Genomic DNA, 19,197 nt, shown 5'->3' with positions numbered 1-19,197 from the left:
TGCACACCTGTAATCTCAGCCCTTTGGGAGGCTAAGAGAGGAGGATTGCTTGAGCCCAGGAATTTGAGGGTACAGTGAGCCATAACGGCACCACCGCCCTCCAGCCTGAGTGATGGAGCAAGACCGCGTCTGAAAAAAATTTAAAAAAGAAAGATTTAAAAAAGAAAAACTCACAACCACCCTATAAGGCAGACACAACTGTATTTTACAGAGGAGAAACTGAAATTCAGAGCATTAAGTGATTTGCCCAAAATCCCCAAAGCTGGTAAGTGGCAGGGCCAGCCTGGTCCCCAGGGGGGCTTAACCCTGCTGTACTCTGTGACCTCACTTCACTTTTGTCGAGGGTCCGCTGATCCCTGAGCCCTGCTGTGTTAGCAGTTACCATGGAAGAAATTTCTCCAAAGAGAGAGGTGGTTCTACCCCGGCTTTTGGGAAAAGCACCCACATGTGCCTGCAGGGAAGGAAAGGGCTTCTGAAGGGCTATCCCTCCCCGGGGGGCTTGGCTGGGGCCCTGAACGGGGGACCAACTGTGCTCTGGTCTTCAGAGCTGAGCCAGGGATGCCCGGGATGGGTTCTCCACTCCACCAAGCAGGGGATGTGTGCACTGCAGCTTCCTCCAGGCTCTGTCTCCACACACCTTCTGGGCACCAGGGGACTCTGAGCACAGCCTCAGCCCCAGCCTGCACCTCTGCCAACTGGGAGCTGGGGGCTCTTGGCAGTTGCGTCCATCAAGACTCTCAAGGGCCATCACAACTTCCAAACAGAGCCCCTTTTTCCCCCAGTCCTCCTCCAGGAAGCCCCCCGGAGCCCCAGCCCACAGACAGTGCCCCTGGGATGTGCTGGCCATCCCCTCCTCTAGCCCATCATTTTCCCTGCAGGTCTGTCTTCAGGACCTGTCTTCCTTTTCTCCTTAATCCACACCTCCTTCTCCTTCTCAAGCAGGAACTAGACTGTTTTCACCTTGGAGTTCCCCACAGTCTCCAGCCAAGAGCTGGGCTCACAGAACGTGCTCAATAAACTGGGCACAATGGCTCATGCCTGTATTCCCAGCACTTTGGGAGGCTGAGGCGGAGGATTGCTTGAGCCCAGGAGTTCAGCAACAGCCTGGGCAACATAGTGAGACCCTGTCTCTATAAAAAATTTACAAAATAAAATTAGCTGTACATGGTGGTGTGCATCTGTGGTCCCAGCTACTTTGGGAGACTGAGAACTATAACGGGAGGATCGCTTGAGACCAGGAAGTCAAGACTGCAGTGAGCTGTGACCACCCCACTGCACTTCCACTTGGGCAACAAAGCAAGATCCTGTCTCTTAAAACACACACACACACACACACACACACATACCCCACATCATTTTGTAAAGGTCAAAATATAAAAATAAAAAAGAAAGTGCTTAATAAATACTGGTGATGGGCTGGACCTGGTGGCTCATGCCTATAATCCCAGCACTTTGGGAGGCCAAGGTGGGCGGATCACTTGAAGTCAGGAGTTCCAGACCAGCCTGGCCAATATGGTGAAACCCCGTCTCTACTAAAAAATACAAAAATTAGCCAGACATGGTGGCGGGTGCCTGTAATCCCAGCTACTCAGGAGGCTGAGGTAAGAGGATCACGAATCAGGGAGGCGGAGGTTGCAGTGAGCCGAGATCGCACCACAGCACTCCAGCCTGGGCATCGCAGCAAGACTCTGTCTCAAAAAAAAAAATAGTAATTAATTAAAAAAATAAATATTGGTGATGAATGGGCACATAAATAGCTCCATCAAAGAATTTCCAAATGAACACACTTATGTGCGTGTGACTCCTTTATGAAAGGAGCATGGCTGGAGAATGGCTGAATGCTTTGGGTTATGGTGGAAACGGAAAACCTGCCTTGGGATTGAGCTCTGCCCTGACCAGTTTTGGTCCCTGGCTTGGGATGAATCACAAATAACCTTTCCGAACCTGGGATTCCTCATGTGTGAAAATGGACGTGATGGAGCAGTTCCGCACTCCTCACAGGTTTGAGGGAAGGGAAGGAGGTGAAGGCCACGGCGAGTGGCAGCGTGAAGAGTGGTCCTAATTTCACTTTCCATCCACTGTGCAGTGTAGTGATAAATACCTGGGAGCAAGAGAGGGTCTTCCTCAGGGCCCCCAAGCCCATGCAGTACACGGCAGGTTCACTTCTCCTCCACTGGCCCAAGAGGAAAGCTGTGTTTTCAGCCTTTATTACATACATCTATGTATAGAGATATAGATATCTATTTTTTGAGACAGGGTCTCACTCTGTTGCCCAAGCTAGAGTGAAGTGACATGATCTCAGCTCACTGCAGCCTCCACCTCACAGGTTCAAGCAATTCTCCTGCCTCACACCCCTGAGTAGCTGGGATTACAGGCACCCACCACCATGCCTGGGTAATTTTTGTGTTTTTTGTGGAGACAGGGTTTCACCATGTTGGCCGGGCTGGTCTCAAACTCCTGACCTCAAGTGATACGCCCACCTTGGCCTCCCAAAGTGCTAGGATTAGAGGCATGAGCCACCACGCCCAGCCTGGACTTTAGAGAACCAAGCATTCATAAAAGGGGCTTTGAAATTCCAAGGTTTCATCTTGTCCTAGAAGTCTACCTTCTCTCCCAGGAGGCTCAGCTGTCTTCTGGAAGGTCTGAGGCAGGGGAGGGACAAGAGACCTCCCAGCTCAGATGACAGGTGCCTGCTGGGAGACCTTTAAGTCTGGACAGTGGCCTGCCAGCCACATCCAAAGCTCTGAGGTCATTTCCCCTGATACCAGAGACTTGGCACCTGCCGGAATCCCGGGTGGATTAGAATGTCAGGAGTGCCCCAGATCTGACACCTCACACCCTGACACCCTAGGAGGAGGCCTGGGAGGAGCAGACTACCCTCTGGGTGCCCTGAGCTCAGGGCCAGCTGCAAGGGCAGGGCCCACCAAGGCCTGGGGAGTAGGGAGGGTGCTGAATGGTCCAGCCCCTGCCTGTGCCCTACAAGGTTGGTATTAGCCTCAGGAGTATCTAATTGGCATTAGAAAGAGCAAACACTTTTGGAAGACCTCAGAGGCTCTGAAACAGGATCACAGCCCTTTACTGTTGATGCCACCAGCAGTTGCTAAGCGATGAAGCAGGCATTTCAGGCACTGGCAAGAGGGGATCCCCAGGGCGCTGGGCAGAGTCTGGCTCCTGGCAGCCGCCTGCGGCTCTGCCCACATCCCTGGCCCTGCACAGAGGCCAGAGGTCTCAGCCAGAGGCCAGCAGCTGTGCTGAGAAGTCACTTGCCTGGAGCATGCAGGCTGCACCCAACAAACTATAAAGAGGAGGCGATGGCTGGTTGGGAGGACACGGGATCAAGCTGGCAAGTCAAGGAGCCTCTTTGAACTTGAATTTCCTTCTCAATAAAATGAGGATAATTAGGCAACATAGACTGACCTCCCAGAGTGAGTGTTAGGATTAAAAGAGAGAATGGGGCTGGCACGGTGGTTCACACCTGTAATCCCAGCTGGGAGGCCAAGGCAGGTGGCTCACCTGAGGTCAGGAGTTTGAGACCTGCCTGGGCAACATGGCAAAATCCTGTCTCCATTAAAAATACAATAATTAGCTGGGCATAGTGGCAGGTGCCTGTAATCCCAACTACTCAGGAGGCTGAGTCAGGAGAATCACTTGAACCCGGAAAGCAGAGGTTGTAGTGAGCTGAGATTGTGCCACTGCACTCCAACCTGGGCAACAGAGCAAGACTCCGTCTCAAAAAGAAATAAAAGAGAGAATAACTGGAGAGGACTTAGTGAGTTGTAAGGAGGAGTTCAACACCAGTCATTGTCATTATAAATAAAAGAACTGGGGTTTTGGCACCTGGGAAAGGAGAAGACACACCCATCCTCCACTTGGCCAAATAAGGTTCATCAAATTGTGTCTAGAGTGTGCTCTTATCCCATCCTGTTAGCAATATGTAAATATACATTATCAAGTTACATAAAATTATAAAATAGAATGTTTTCCACGATATACATTTTATTAAATGTAATCTCCATAAATAGATAAATGAACTATATGAATAAATCCATTGTTCATATATAGTCTGGAAAGTTAATCACTGTCTGTTAATAGCCACCTCATCAAGAGGGGAGATTATGGGTGGTTTTGATCTCATTCTTTTCTTTTCTTTTTTTTTTTTTTTGAGGCAGAGTCTCACTCTGTCACCCAGGCTGGAGTGCAATGGCAAAATCTGGGCTCACTTCAACCTCCCCCTCCCGGGTTCAAGTGATTCTCCTGCCTCAGCCTCCCGAGTAGCTGGGATTACAGGCACTTGCCACCACGCCTGGCTAATTTTTGTAATTTTAGTAGAGACGGGGTTTCACCATGTTGGCCAGGCTGGTCTCAAACTCCTGACCTCAAGTGATCCACCAGTCTCGGCCTCCCAAAGTGCTGGGATTTCAGGCATCAGCCACTGCGCCAGGCCTGATCTCATTCTTTTTGCTATCTTTTCTGCAATGACTGATTGGTTGCGTGCTTTTTATAAACAAAGTGGGTTCTGGCCTGCAGCTCTGTAGAGGGGGCTACTTCAACACTGGCCTCTCCTAGGAGATTGGGAAGACCAAGTGTGTCCAAATACCCCCAACTGAATGACCCAGGGCCACTGAAGTGGCCTCCATGGGGCCGCAGTTTCACAGCAAAACCTTTTTTTGTTTGTTTGTTTTTGTTTTTTGAGACAGGTCTGTTGCCCGGGCTGGAGTGTGGTGGTATGGTCTCAGCTCACTGCAGCCTCCACCTTGGGCTCAAGTGATCCTCCATCTCAGCCTCCCAGGTAGCTGCGACTACAGGCGCATGTCACCACACACAGCTTTTTTGTTGCTGTTGCAGAGGTGGGGTTTTACCATGTTGCCCAGGCTGGTCTCCAACTTCTGAGTTCAAGCGATCCTCCCGCCTCCACCCCCCAAAGTGCTGAAATTATAAGCATGAGCCACCACGACCAGTCACAAACATCTTTTCCCATTCCAATAGCTTTTTTTTTTTTTTCAAATAAAACTGACAAGGAAGCCCAACCTCTAAACAGGGTGTGGGGAGACAGCCTGCAGAATGGAAGGGGCTCAGACTCAGATCAGAGAGACTTGGGGCTTTGTGGCCTTAGGCCCCTCAGCCTCCATTTCCTTATCTGTAAAAAGGGCTCCTAAAGCTTGCCCCACAGGGTGGTTGTGGAAACTCAATGTAATATCTCCAGAGGTGTCTGGCACATGGCAAATGCCCCCAAATTATTAGCAATTATTTTACACATTTTTTTAAACAAAATATATAAACATGGAATGGCTCTGGTTAAAAGGGTATGATGCTTCCCTGGGCTTCTGCGGTCGCCCTAAAGGGACCTCCAGGGAGCCTTGAACTCCAAACAGCAGTGTCTGAAATGTCCTGGTGCAGGTGGGAGCGCTGAGTTGGGGTCAGAAGTCACAGGCCCAGGCCAGGCGTGGGAGCTGACAAGTTGCGTGGCCTTGGGTGGATCACTTTCTTTCTGTGTCTCTACAGCCCACATCAGTGGTTCTCACTGGGAGGTTTGGGTGGGAGAGGGGCCGATTTTGGTTTGTCATGGCCAGGCTTTCTACTGCTTCTGCAAACAGCCTTGTAGTTTAAACCCATGAATAATTCTCTCTTTAATAATCCATTTTACATACAGTGTATATGTGTACATATAAACACCAAGTATTTTTTCAGTTTTAACCTATACTGCATTTTCTAGTATTGCGATTCCTATGTAAATCAAGAAAAGATATGTTCTGTTTGGCTCAGTACTTTACCAAGAGATTTCAGAATATCAAACCACTAGTGGCAACATAGCTCATGGTATTTGACTCACCAAAACATCACATTACACAAAAATGAAAAGCATGTGAGGTTAATATGTCAATTCACTTGATTAGTGATTATGTTTGAAATATGTAATGTATACCTATTTCAAAACAACACATACACAATCAATATATATAATTGTCAATTAAAAAATGAAAAACTAAAACATCACATTACTAAATAACACACATTTATGATGATTCTATACAGAACTGCAAGCACCTATTTTATTAATTCTACTAGTGTAGTTGGGCCAAGGCATTTACATATTTAAAAGCATACATATCTATTTTTAAATTTTTATTTCAATAGTTTCTGAGGTACAGGTGGTTTTTGGTTACATAGATAAGTTCTTTAGTGGTGATTTCTGAGATTTTGGTGCACCCATCACCTGAGTGGTATACACTGTACCCAATATGTGGTCTTTTAAAAGCATCTTATTTTAAGTTATGTTGTTGTTTATTATTATTATTATTATTAAGATGGAGTCTCACTGTGTCACCCAGGCTGGAGTGCAGTGGCATGATCTTGGCTCACTGCAACCTCCACTTCCTGGGTTCAAGTGATTCTCGTGCCTCAGCCTCCCGAGTAGCTGGGACTACAGGTGCGTGCTACCATGCTCAGCTAACGTTTGCATTTTTAATAGAGACAGGGTTTCACCATGTTGGCCATGGTAGCTGGTCTTGAACTCCTGACCTCAAGTGCCTTGGCCTCCTAAAGTGCCAGGATTACACACATGAGCCACTGGGCCTGGCCTATGTTATGTTTTTATAAATTGCTTTTCTTCTATATACATAATACATGTAGGTCAGTTATGTTTTGCATGCAGTAACAGTAAGGGTGGTTTTAAAGTAATTGTTATAAAAAGGGAACATTGACAATGAGATAAAATTGTGGGAGGGGCTAAAAAGGTAGGATGGTGTTGGGATTGTGGGTTGAGCACCTTGCCTGACTGTCACATACTAGTTTTCTTTCTTTCTTTTTTAGAGATATGGTCTTGCTCTGCTGCCCAGGCTGGTGTGACCATAGCTCACTGCAGCCTTAACCTCCTAAGCTTAAGCAATCCTCCCTGTCAGCCTCCCAAGTTGCTGGGTTTACAGGCACACACCACCATGCCTGGCTAATTTTATTAATTTTTTTGTAGAGATGAGTCCTCACTGTGTTTCCCAGGCTGGTTTGGAACTCCTGGGCTCAAGAGATCCTCTTGCCCTGGCCTAGGGAGTTGCTGGGGTTACAGGTGCATGCCACCCAGCGGGCTCCTCCCTGGTTGTGGAGTGGGGTTCAGGAGAGTTCCTCCTACACAGACCTTGTGTTGGGCTGCGGAAGCTGTGTCAAATCCAGTAAGCCCTGCCTATGAACCTCTTTAGTCTGAGGCTTCTCAACCAAATGGGATTCACCAGCTGAGAACCACCCTTGTTAAGCTTAAATCGACACACAAATTGGGAGTTTCCCAGCGACATCATCGGCACCCATGGCCTCCAGTCTCACTCACCATCCCAAACTGGGACCAGATGGGGAGCGCCTCAGGCAGCATCGGAGGGGCATCCCTCAGGTTCTGGTTGCCAGGGATCCCCAGTGGCCAGAGCTGTGATCTCACAGGCCCCAAGGCACCCCGCAGAGCTTATATTCTAGGACCACTCTGCAACTTGAGGGCAAATGAGAAACCTGGGCCAACGCGTGTGTGTATAAATGTGGAAGCTGTAAAGACTTCTTTCTGTGAAGGAGCATCCTTCATTCTGAGGCCATGATTTTCCTATTATTTTTTGTATTAATATGACCATGCTTTTATGAAATAATGGTGATGGTAGGTAGAGGAGCTGGGGTATCGTTTCACGAACATCCTTTTACATAGCAAAGTAGTTAGCAACCCTTTTGATGCCCCCTGTTCTCTCTCTCTTATCCTGAACCCCAAAAGTCTTGCAGTGGAAGACAAGACATTAAAACAGACTCATTCCCAAGGCAGTGCCAGGGCACCAGTAGCCATCTGTACCTGTCACGGTGAGGTCACAGAAGAAGGGTGTGGTTAGCACTACCTGGGAAAACTTCACAAAGGAGGTGGTGTTTGAGTGAAGTCTTGAGGTCCCCAGGGCTGCTTACCGGGCAGTGTGGATGGCATGCAGGGGGATGGTGAAGGATGGGGCCAGAGGAAGGAAGGACATGCCCGCCCAGCCGTGTTTGGGATGCTGCCTCCCTGGAGAGGGGTCATGAAGCCTAGCAGGCAGTGGAGCCCAGGTAATGGTGGACCTTGAGGGGAACGCCAGTGGGAAACTTAGACCCATGAACTCCAGACTGTACATTGAGGCCATCAGTTTCGAATGTTTACTTTTTGGTATTTGCTATTCCAAGCTGAACACAGGGAGGTGGGTGAGTTGGAAGCTTGTTTGTGCTTAGAAGCTTGTTTGTGCTGGATGTACTTTAGCAGGACTTCCCCGGACTACAGGGGGCTTCTGAGCCACTGGGCTCCCCAGAGTGATGAGAGACCTGCTGTGTAGACTACTCCTGAAAGACTTTCATGAAGGCACAAAAGCAACAGGTTTGCTGAGTGGTGCTGCCCATGCCCTGTAAGGAGAACGGTGTATACTGTTTCCACACGATGCAGCAAGCCAAGCTCCAGGCTGCACACTTGGGGTCTTTAAAGGATGCCTCATTAGAGTAAAATGGGACTTACTTTTATTTTTTTATAACTCAATTTTATTCTGAGCCCCTGTTATGCTAGGTGGCAGAAATGTCATCTCAGACAATGTGGGGGGCCTGCCCCTTTCCTCAGGGCTTGCTATCGAGGAAGTCATCAAGGGCTTGCGATCAAGGCCTGGGGTCCCACCTGTCCTCACAGCTTGCTGCTGGGACACCTGCTCCTCCGTGCCCCAGGTCTAGAGTCTCTGCTGGTGTTGGGCGCCTGGCAGCGTTTCACTGGGGAGGCCTCCTTGGCTCCAGCTCATTCCTCTTTCTCTGTGTCTGGTGCCTGCCCAGGGCCTTTCCCATTAAATGGTACTGGGTGCTCTCTGGTCATCGGCTCCACAGTCTGGATGGATGTTTTGCCTCCAATCTGAAGCTTAGACAAGGCACGAGGGTCAAGGATCCCCTCTCGGGACCCATCAACATCTGTATTCCCCCACCTGGGGAAGGGTGCTGGTTTTCTTCATTATGCACCCCCCATCTTTAGGTGAGTTCATTAGTCCTTTTTAATTTTATTATTATTATTATTATTATTATTGAGACAGGGTCTCCCTCTCTCATCCAGACTGGAGTGTAGTGGAACAATCATAGCTCACTGCAGCCTCAACCTCCTAGGCTCAAGTGATCCTCCCACCCTGGCCTCCCAAGTAGCTGGGACTACAGGCACGGGCCACCACACCCAGCAAATTTTTTAATTTCTTGTAGAGACTGGGTCTCACTATGCCCAGGTTGGTCTCAAGAGATCCTCCTGGCTTCAAGTGGTCCTCCCACCTTGGCCTGCCAAAATGCTGGGATTAAAAGTGTGAGCCACTGTGCCCAGCCTAGATTAGTCCTTTCTATTTGTCTAAAGGCATAGGCATTTGACACTGAAAAGCCAGGAAAAGAATATTTTCTCTTCCACTTTAATCACCTCCTTTGAGGCATCAAGCGACTCTGGGCTTCGCTGCCTAAATGGGGTAAAAAGAACCATGGTTGGGTCTGGATACCTCCCTAATTATTAAACCAAAATAAAACAAGCAAGCGAATCAAAGCACCTCTAATCCTCTGCTGCAGCCCCTCCCTAGCGTGGTCTCTGGCACAAGGCGTTGGTGCTCTCTGCAGGCGGCCTTTTTGGCCCCAAGCTGCTCCTCCATGGGATGGAAAGCTGACCAATGGGTTGGGGAAGCTGGAAATCAGGAAATGGTCACGGGTCAGTTGCTGTCAGTCACTATTCCTTCAGTTGTCACTGCAGGGCTCAGAGACTGCATTTCTTTGGCCACTATCTAGCTTCTGTATCCTGGAATGATGGAAGATTCAAACAGAAAAAACTGTCTTGCTTGTAACTGGAGCTAAAATTGAAGCAGTGTTTAAGGTCTAGTTTTTTGTTGTTTGTTTGTTTGGTTGGTTTTTTTTGAGACAGGGTCTTACTCTGTCGCCCAGGCTGAAGTGCAGTGGTGCGATCAACTGCTCACTGCAGCCTTGACCTCCCAGACTCAAGTGATCCTCCCACCTCAGCCTCCCAAGTAGCTGGGACCCCAGGCACACACCACCCATGCCTGGCTAATTTAATTCTATATTTTGTAGAGACGGGGTCTCCCTATGTTGCCCAGGCTGGTCTTGAACCCCTGTGTTCAAACGATCCTCCCGCCTTGGCCTCCCAAAGTGTTGGGATTACAGGCATGTGCCACGGTGCTGGACTGGTCTTTACTTTTCTTCCAATCCAAGTTCCAGAAACAGGAGCTGCCTTTCTCCGAGATATAGGTGTTTGTGGTTAAGAGATTGAGTCTGTTTTTCCCGCTTACCACCTGACAACTTTGGAGAGGTAATTTACCAACCCCGTGCCTCAGTCTTCTCCTCTGTAAAGTGGGGATGATAGTGGCATCTGCCTCAAAGCATTGCTGTGAGGATTGGATGAATCCATGTAAAGTGCTTAGACCCGTGCCTGGCACACAGCCTTCAATAGATGTTGGCTGGAATTATTAGGTGACTGTGGCTCTTGGGAGTCCTGGCATCACAGGGTTCAAGATTTTATTTTTTGTTTAAATTAAATTTATTGAGCCAGGGTCTTGCTCTGTGGCCCAGGCTGGAGTCCAGTGGCACGATCTGGGATCACTGCACCTCCGCCTCCCAGGCTCAAGCCATCCTCCCACCTCATCCTCCCAGATAGCTGGCCCGGCTCCCACCATACCCAGCTAATTTTTGTATTTTTAGTAGAGACGGGGTTTCACTATTTTGCCCAGGCTGGTCTCAAACTCCTGAGCTCAAGCAATCCACCCGCCTCGGCCTCCCAAAGTGCTGGGAGCACAGGCGTGAGCCACCGCGCCCAGCCCCAAGATTTTAAACTAAAGGCAGACTGTGCAAAGGGAGAGAATGAGGACTGCTAGACAGGAAGCGCTGGGGACTTCAGGCCACGAAAACAAGGCAAAATGATAACATTTCAAACTATAAATAGCAGAGCAAGCAATTCCTCTGTCATCCTGCAAAACAATGAGCCTCTTCCTTCATGTCGCTTGAAGGATAAATAGAGTCCCCTTCACTCCCCCACCACACACACAGGGAAGTAACTTGACAGCCGTGTCCAACAGCAGAGGAGGAACTGGGAGTGTGCTGGTGGGGGCTGATTCTTCAGCTCTGGTCCCCTGGAGTCTGACTGGGAGGCCTGCTGTGCCCAGCTCGGCGAAGTCCCACCCAGGCAAGCTCCTGGACAAGCCTGCAGTGTGGACTTCCAGGAGGGGGTATAGGGACCTGCCAGCTCCTGGGCCCCAGGCTTCTCTGACAAGGGAAAGGCAGAGAAACATCATTATCCATGGATTTCAAAAACATCCCTCAGGGAGCTTGAGGCTGCAATTAGCTGTGATTGTGCCACTGCACTCCAGCCTGGGTGACCCTCTCTCAAAAAAAAGAAAAAAAAGGAAAGAAAAAAGAAATATCTCCAAGGATTCCAGAGTTGGACACATCCGCAGGAACTGGCTCCAGCCTCTGCCTTTGGCTTCTTGGTCACTCATGACTAATCACCTCACCATCATCAACGTCACCTCTAATGTTTCTTTGGAGCATTTATTACATACGTGGCACTTTTTTTTTTTCTTTTAAAGAGACAGGATCTTGCTCTGTCCTGCAGGCTGGAGTGCTGAGGCACAATCATAGCTCCTGCTTTGGCCTCCCAAAGTCCCGGGATTACAGGCGTGAGCCACTGTGAGGATTGGATGAATCCATGTAAAGTGCTTAGACCCGTGCCTGGCACACAGTCAGCCTTCAATAGATGTTGGCTGGAATTCTTAGGTGACTGTGGCTCTTGGGAGTCCTGGCATCACAGGGTTCAAGATTTTATTTTTTGTTTAAATTAAATTAAATTTATTGAGCCAGGGTCTTGCTCTGTGGCCCAGGCTGGAGTCCAGTGGCACGATCTGGGATCACTGCAACCTCATTGTTTTGCAGGATGACAGAGGAATTGCTTGCTCTGCTATTTATAGTTGAAATGTTATCATTTTGCCTTGTTTTCGTAAGCCACTGTGCCTGGCTTTTTTTGATCATTTCCTTAGTGAAATGCATGTTGTTAATAATGTGATTCACTAATTTGTCAAACATTTACAGAGTACTATGCAAGTACTATACAAGACCCATCCTTCACCTCCTGGGCCCAAACAATCCTCCCACCGCAGCCTCCTGAGTAGCTGGAACTACAGGTGCACACCACTACATTTGGCTAATTCTTTTTTGTAATTGTTTTTTGTTTGTTTGTTTGTTTGTTTTTTTGAGACGGAGTCTCACTCTGTCACCCAGGCTGGAGTGCAATGGCGTGATCTTGGCTCACTGCAACCTCCGCCTCCCAGGTTCAAGCTATTCTCCCTGCCTCAGCCTCCTAAGTAGCTGGGATTACCGGTCCCCGCCACCACGCCTGGCTAATTTTTGTATTTTTAGTAGAGACGGGGTTTTGCTATGTTAGCCAGGCTGGTCTTGAACTCCTGATCTCAAGTGATCCACCCTCCTGGGCCTCCCGAAGTGCTGGGATTATAGGTGTGAGCCACTGTGCCCAGCCCTATTTTTGGTAAATTTTTTGTAGAGACAGGATCTCACTGTGTTACCCTGACTGGTCTTGAACTCCTGGCCTCAAGCGATCCTCCCACCTCAGCCTCCTAAAGTGCTGGGATTACAGTCATACGCCATGGTGTCAAGGCTATGTGGGAGACACTTTTCTAAATATTGGTGCCTCTGCATGCCAGCACACCAAGGCCCCCTGGTCTTCCCCCAAAATCCCGCCCCAAAGGCCTCCTCCTCCAGAAACTCAGTTGCTCTGGGAAGCTGGCTGAAGTCAGGCCACAAATATTTCTGGGCACCTACAATGTGCCAGACACTGATCTGAACAAGACACACTGCCACTGCTGCTAAATAACATTGCAAACACAATGAAGGTGAGCAAAGGGGAAGTACTGGCTGCCACCAAGAAGGGTGCTGGCCTTCCCCGAGGTCCCCTGGTCCAGAGCCCGGGCCAGCCACTGACACCTCACTGGTCAGCTGGCCATTGTTTCATATTTATGTGTGCCCCTCATTCTGTCTAGTGGATGTCTGGTTGAGTGACTTAATGGTGACAGAGTTGGGAAGGGATTCTGGGGTGTGTCCAGCCTTGAACTCCGAAAGGACAGGGCTACACTCACCCCACATCTTAGTGCCCAGTAGTGGATGTTCAGGAGTAAACGTACAGTCAATTAATACAGGAAGGAGCAATTGAATAGATGAATCCTTCATTGCCTCCTGTAAGGCAAAATTGTAAGGGAACTTAAGCTATTTCACATTCCTTCCTGCCCTTCGAAGCCTCACTCAGTGCTTGGCTTACAGAAAGAACTCAATAATATTTGTTGAAAAACAAATGGATGCAAACATGAATTAGTACAACCCTGGTGTCTGTCATAGTGCAGGGAATGCAGTGCATAGGACTCTGCAAATGTTTGACAAATTAGTGAATCACATTATTAACAATATGCATTTCACTAAGGAAATGATCAAAAAAAGCCAGGCACAGTGGCTCACGCCTGTAATCCCAGGACTTTGGGAGGCCAAGTCAGGAGGATTGCTTGAGATCAGGAGTTCCAGGCCAGCCTGGGCAACATAGTGAGACTCCCATTTCTATGAAAAATTAAAAAAATTAGCTGGGCATGGTTGTACCGGCATGTAGTCACAGCCTCTTGGGAGGCTGAAGTTCAAGGATCACTTGAGCCCAGGAGTTTGAGGGTTACAGTGAGCTATGTGACCCACCACTGTACTCCAGCCTGGGCAACAGAGCAAGACCCTGTCTCTAAAAAAAAAAAAAAAAAAAAGTAGACAAGAAGAAAAGAAAACAGAAAAAGAAAAGAAAAAAGAATTGTTTTCATTAACATTTACTGGTGATAGATTTTTTTTACAATCATACAACTGTTTACTCCCTTTTCTTGAATTTCTTAGCAAATTTTTAAACAACAACAAAAACAGACCCCTGACCCACCAAGGGAAAGGTGGTTTGAGTCTAAATTTAAAAAACTCTCCATGTGAGAATCTGAATAAACTCCAGAGCCTGACAGTCACCTTTGGCTGAGGCTGGGGCTGCTCAGAGTGAGAGACTGCGGACGGGGGAGGAGGGGCTGCTTGGAAAAGTACAGCTATCTCAGCCACACTCTCTCTGGGAATTCACTCTTTTTCTATTTTCAACATCATTATCCTATTTCCATATGATTTTACAAGATGCAAAGCAAATATTAGTACAGGTTCTTCTTTGCAAAAAGAAGCCATTTAATCTAATGAAGTACTGTCCATGGTGATGTTTGGACAAGCTGACTTCATACTAAGTCAACATTGAGGGGACTCTCAGAGCAGGCTCCCATGTGGACTTTATGTCAGCATCTCACCTTGGCTCAGCGTGATCCTCCATCAGAAAGAGTCAGAGACAAAGATGGGAGACTGAGAGAGACCTGGAGGCCGAAAGACCAAGGCTGAGAGGAAAGGCTCCTGGCCGAGTACCTTTGGGGGCTTCCAGAGCCCATTCTGTCCTCTGAAGTGTCTCTTGGAGCTCACCTCTGTCACAAAGCACTCTTCTTGCTCCCTACCTTGCCTCAAAGGGAGGCTGGGGAAAGCTCTTTCTTTGCCAGCTTCCTCAATACCCTCTATTTTCTTCATTCTTCCTCTTTTCCAGGGATATTTGCTTTAAAAAAAAAAAGAGAAAGAAAAGAAAGAAACTTGGCTAGGTGTGGTGGCTCCTCATGCCTGTAATCCCAGCGCTTTGGGAGGCCAAGGCAGGAAGATCACTTGAGCCCAGGAGGTTGAGGCTACAGTGAGCTATGAGTGTACCACTGCACTCCAGCCTGGGTGAGAGAGGGAGCCCCTGTCTCTTTGAAAAAAAAAAAAAAGGACCCAAAGACCAGGAAAGGTATTGCTATGCAGAGGCAGGGGGTCCTTGCTTTCTCCTCAACCGGTCCCTGGGGGAAGGAGAGAGAGGCATGCTGGGCTTCTGCCCACCACTTTCCCTAGAGGTCTGCATCTGTCGTAAGCATCAGGCCTGAGGCTGTGTTAAGGAGCCACAATCTACTTCTTCCCCACTCACCCCAACCGGCCCAGAGCCACCAAACTTGCCAAATTCCTAGAGCAGACTCCAGGAGTCCACTTTACCTACTCGGTAAAGGCTTGGCACCTCCCTCTGAAATATTCTTCCCACTTGGGCTCTTCCCTCTACCATCATCGCAATTTCTCCTATATCCACATGCAACCGTACTATTATTTCATTTTATTTCTTTTTTTTTTTTTTTTTAAGATAGGGTCTCCGTCTGTCACCCAGGCTGGAGTGCAGTGGCGCAACAATGGCTCACAGCAGCCTCAAATTCCCGGGCTCAAGTGATCCTCCAACCTCAGTCTTCCAAGCAGCAGGGGGCACAGGTGTGAGCCACCATGCTCTGCCTCTATTTTTAAAAAACCAGCTTTATGGCCGGGTGCAGTGGCTCATGCCTGTAATCCCAGCACTATGGGAGGCTGAGGCGGGTGGATCACGAGGCCAGGAGTTCCAGACAAGCCTGGCCAACATAGTGAATCCCCGTCTCTACTAAAAATACAAAAATTAGCCGGGCGTGGTGGCATGTGCCTGTAGTCCCAGCTACTCAGGAGGCTGAGGCAGGAGAATCACTTGAACCCGGGAGGCAGAGGTTGCAGTGAGCTGAGATTATGCCACTGCACTCCAGCTTGGGCAACAGAGCAAGACTCCATCTCAAAAAAAAAAAAAAAATCAGCTTTATAAGGTATAATTTATGTACATTAAAATTTACCATTTCAAGTGTATAGTTTGATGCATTTTGATAAATGTATGTAGTCTATAGCCTCCACTACAATTACAATATATAGAATATTTCCGTTACCCAAGAAGGTCATCCATGCCCTTTTGCAGTCCCTCCCCTCCCCTCCCAGCCCCTGGCAATGCTGATCTTCCTTCTGTCCTTGTAATTTTGCCTTTTTAAAGTTTCATAGAAGAAGAATCACACAGCACCTAGTTTTGTGAGTTTCTTAGCATAATGCTTTTTAGGTCCATCCAAGTTTTTGAATGTATTAATAGTCCATTTCTGCCGGGTGCACTCACCTGTAATCCTGGCACTTTGGGAGACTGAGACGGGTGGATCACTTGAAGCTAGGAGTTTGAGACCAACTTGGCCAACATGGTGAAACCCCGTCTCTACTAAAAATAGAAAAATTAGCCAGATGTGGCGTGTGCCTGTAATCCCAGCTACTCAGAAGGTTGAGGAACAAGAATTGCTTGAACTTGGGAGGTGGAGGTTGCAGTGAGCAACATCGGGAGGCGGAGGCTGCAGTGAGATCGCGACACTGCACTCCAGCCTGGGCGACAGAGTGAGATTCCATCTCAAAAAAAAAAGTTATTTATTTTTATTTTATTTTATTACATATATAAAATTATATATGTATATATTAAATATAAAAATACAAATAAATATTATAAAAATAGAATAAAAATAAATATTATAAAATATAAAAAATAAGTAGTATAAAAATTATAAAAATATTATATATATATATTTAGCCAGAGTCTCGCTCTGACACCCAGGCTGGAGTGCAGTGGTGAGATCTCGGCTCACTGCAACCTCCGCCTTCCGGGTTCAAGCGATTCTCCTGCCTCAGCTTCCCGAGTAGCTGGGATAACAGGCATGCACCACTATGCCCAGCTAATTTTTGTATTTTTAGTAGAGACAGGGTTTCACCATGTTGGCCAGGTTGGTCTCAAACTCCTAATCTAGGTGATCTGCCCGCCTCAGCCTCCCAAAATGCTGGGATTACAGGCGTGAGCCACAGAACTCGACCTATATATATTTATATATAAATTAAAATATAAAAATAAAAATAAAAATAACATATATGTTATTAGAGAAAGGGACTTGCTCTGTTTCCCAGGCTGGAGTGCAGTGGTGCAATCATAGCTCATTTCAGCCTCGAATTCCTGAGACTCAAGGGATCCTCCCAGCTCAGCCTCCTGAGTAGTGTAGTATAGGCATATGCCACCATGCCCAGGTAATTATTTTTAATTTTTTATTTTTTCTACCAACCCCTGCCTTTTTTTTTTTTTTTTTTTTTTTTTTTGAGACAGGGTCTTACTTTGTTGCCTAGGCTGGAGTGCAGTGGTGTAGTCCTAGCTCACTGCAGCCTTGACCTCCCAGGCTCAAGGGATCCTCCTGCCTTAGCCTCCCAAGTAGCTAGGACTACAGGCATATGCCACTATGCCCTGCTAATTTTTGTAGAGATGGGTCTCACTATGTTGCCCATGGTCTTTATAATTTAATTATATATATATAAATTAAAAATAATATTACACTTACAGAAAACTTAGCACTACTATAAATGGAAAACCTTTATACCTTATCATAAATCAACACAGGCAAAAATATTAAAAAGGATAATTTTTAAAGTTACACAATTCCAGCTAGCTCCTGTTGCCTGCTATCTTAGATTCTCTAGAAGTCAAGCCAGGGCTTGAGTATAAGGTGGGGATTCTTGTGCAAGTGATTTACAGGGGGGACTCCTGGTGAAGGAGGGAGGGAAACAGAAAGAGGCTAAGCAAAGGCATGGGGCCAGCTGAAGCTCTGGAACAGGAATGGGACCAGAGTTGAACCACCTCAAGGCATAAGGGCTGGGCTTTTGTGCCTGGCATCAATCAGTCATTGCCGCATACTTCCCCTCGGGATGATGGTATAATCTCCCACCTATTTCCAGGTGAGGCAATTTCCAAAAGAAGGGTGTGGCTGTAAAGTGCTAGCTGCCAACATTCACAGCAGCTGGGAGGTGAATGTATCAACTAGGTGACGGGGATTAGACAGGACCAGCAGCATCTATTATACCAGTACCAGCCAAAGGCTTTAACCTAAGTTTTCCTCTCTTTTTGCTTTAGACAGGGTGTCACTCTGTCATCCAGGCTGGAATGTGCAGTGGTACAGTCATGGCTCACTGCAACCTCAAACTCCCAGGCTCAAGGGATCCTCCTGCCTCAGCCTCCCAAGTAGTTAAGACTACAAGCACACATCACTATGCCCAGCTAATTTTTTATTCTTTGTAGAGATGGGGGTCATCACTATGATACTCAGGCTGGTCTTGAACTCCTGGACTCAAGCAATCCTCCCGCATAGGCCTCCCGAAGTGCTGAGATTACAAGCGTGAACCACCACACCTGTCTGGTTTGCTATCTTTTGGAGTTAAAAAGAAATGAGAAAATGTGGCCAGGCAAAGTGGCTCACGCCTGTAATCTCAGCACTTTGGGAGGTCGAGGCTGGTGGATCACTTGAGGTCAGGAGTTTGAGACCAGCCTGGCTAACGTGAAACCCCGTCTCTATTAAAAATACAAAAATTAGCTAGGAGTGGTGGTGCATGCCTGTAGTCCCAGCTACTTAGGAGGCAGAGGCAGGAGAATTGCTTGAACCCAGGAGATGGAGGTTGCAGGTTGCAGTGAGCCTACATCACACCACTGCACTCCAGCCTGGGCAACAGAGCTCTGTCTCAAAAAAAAAAGAAAGAAAAAAGAAATTAGAAAATGTTAGAGTGACGTTAAAGACAGGTTAGCACCAAATAGAGACTTTCTCCTTAATGTCATCAGATGATGGGAAAGAGAATTGAAAGTGGACTAGCTTTCTTACTGGTACACTGTTCCTTCATGCTCTTCCTGGTCTTTTTGCCAGCTCAGGTGGCCCAGTGCATCCCACACTTTGGGAAACACTGCTGTAAGGCTTTCAGTGGGATCCAGCCTGCCATGGCCCCCTCAGCTCCTCTCTGCAGTGCTTTCTTACTTCCCAGCCATTTCATCCAGCAGCCTCGTGTTACACAGATGGCCCACTGTTTGCTCCCAGCTTATTCCCTGCCTTTCCATTGTTCTGCTCTATATTGCAGGAAGCTGTGTTTCCCAGGCTCCCTTGCCAAGTGGCTCTCCATAGCTTTGTGTGTTGGGAGAAAATGGCACAAGACCAGAGTACGGTAGGGTGAGATGTGGGGATCAACCATTTCCCCCCTCTTGCTCTGCACCTTCCACAGTGGCTGTGTATCATCTATGGTTCCAAGCCCTTCTGTGGCTCTGACTCCTGCCAGACAACCCTCACCTCCATGGGGTGAGCTTTCACGGGCAGCCTTGCCATGGTTCTAGCTGCTGCCACCAACACTGGCTTCTGGGCTTCATCTCCTCAACCTTGGAATAAGAAGCTTCCTGCTGGTGCTAAG

General features: G+C 47.7%; 1 protein-coding gene across 3 annotated transcripts in view; it reads left to right on the top strand.

Annotated features, from left to right (window-relative positions):
- The first annotated feature begins 7,909 nt into the window (after positions 1–7,909).
- The window catches only part of SIAH1 (siah E3 ubiquitin protein ligase 1), an 87,789-nt gene continuing 76,501 nt past the window's right edge, over positions 7,910–19,197 (top strand). For 2 of the 3 annotated variants that reach the window (XM_063700187.1, XM_063700186.1), the window contains exon 1: positions 7,912–8,055. The gene's annotated coding sequence lies outside the window, so the exon portion shown is untranslated. Of the gene's footprint in view, positions 8,056–19,197 lie in introns of all 3 variants that reach the window. The other variant, XM_019012300.4, reaches the window with a different exon arrangement.

Source organism: Gorilla gorilla, chromosome 18 (assembly GCF_029281585.2).
Source record: "Gorilla gorilla gorilla isolate KB3781 chromosome 18, NHGRI_mGorGor1-v2.1_pri, whole genome shotgun sequence".
Classification (NCBI taxonomy): Eukaryota; Metazoa; Chordata; class Mammalia; order Primates; family Hominidae; genus Gorilla; species Gorilla gorilla.
Note: the sequence above shows the minus strand (reverse complement) of the source record. Positions and strands in the feature narration are given on the sequence as shown.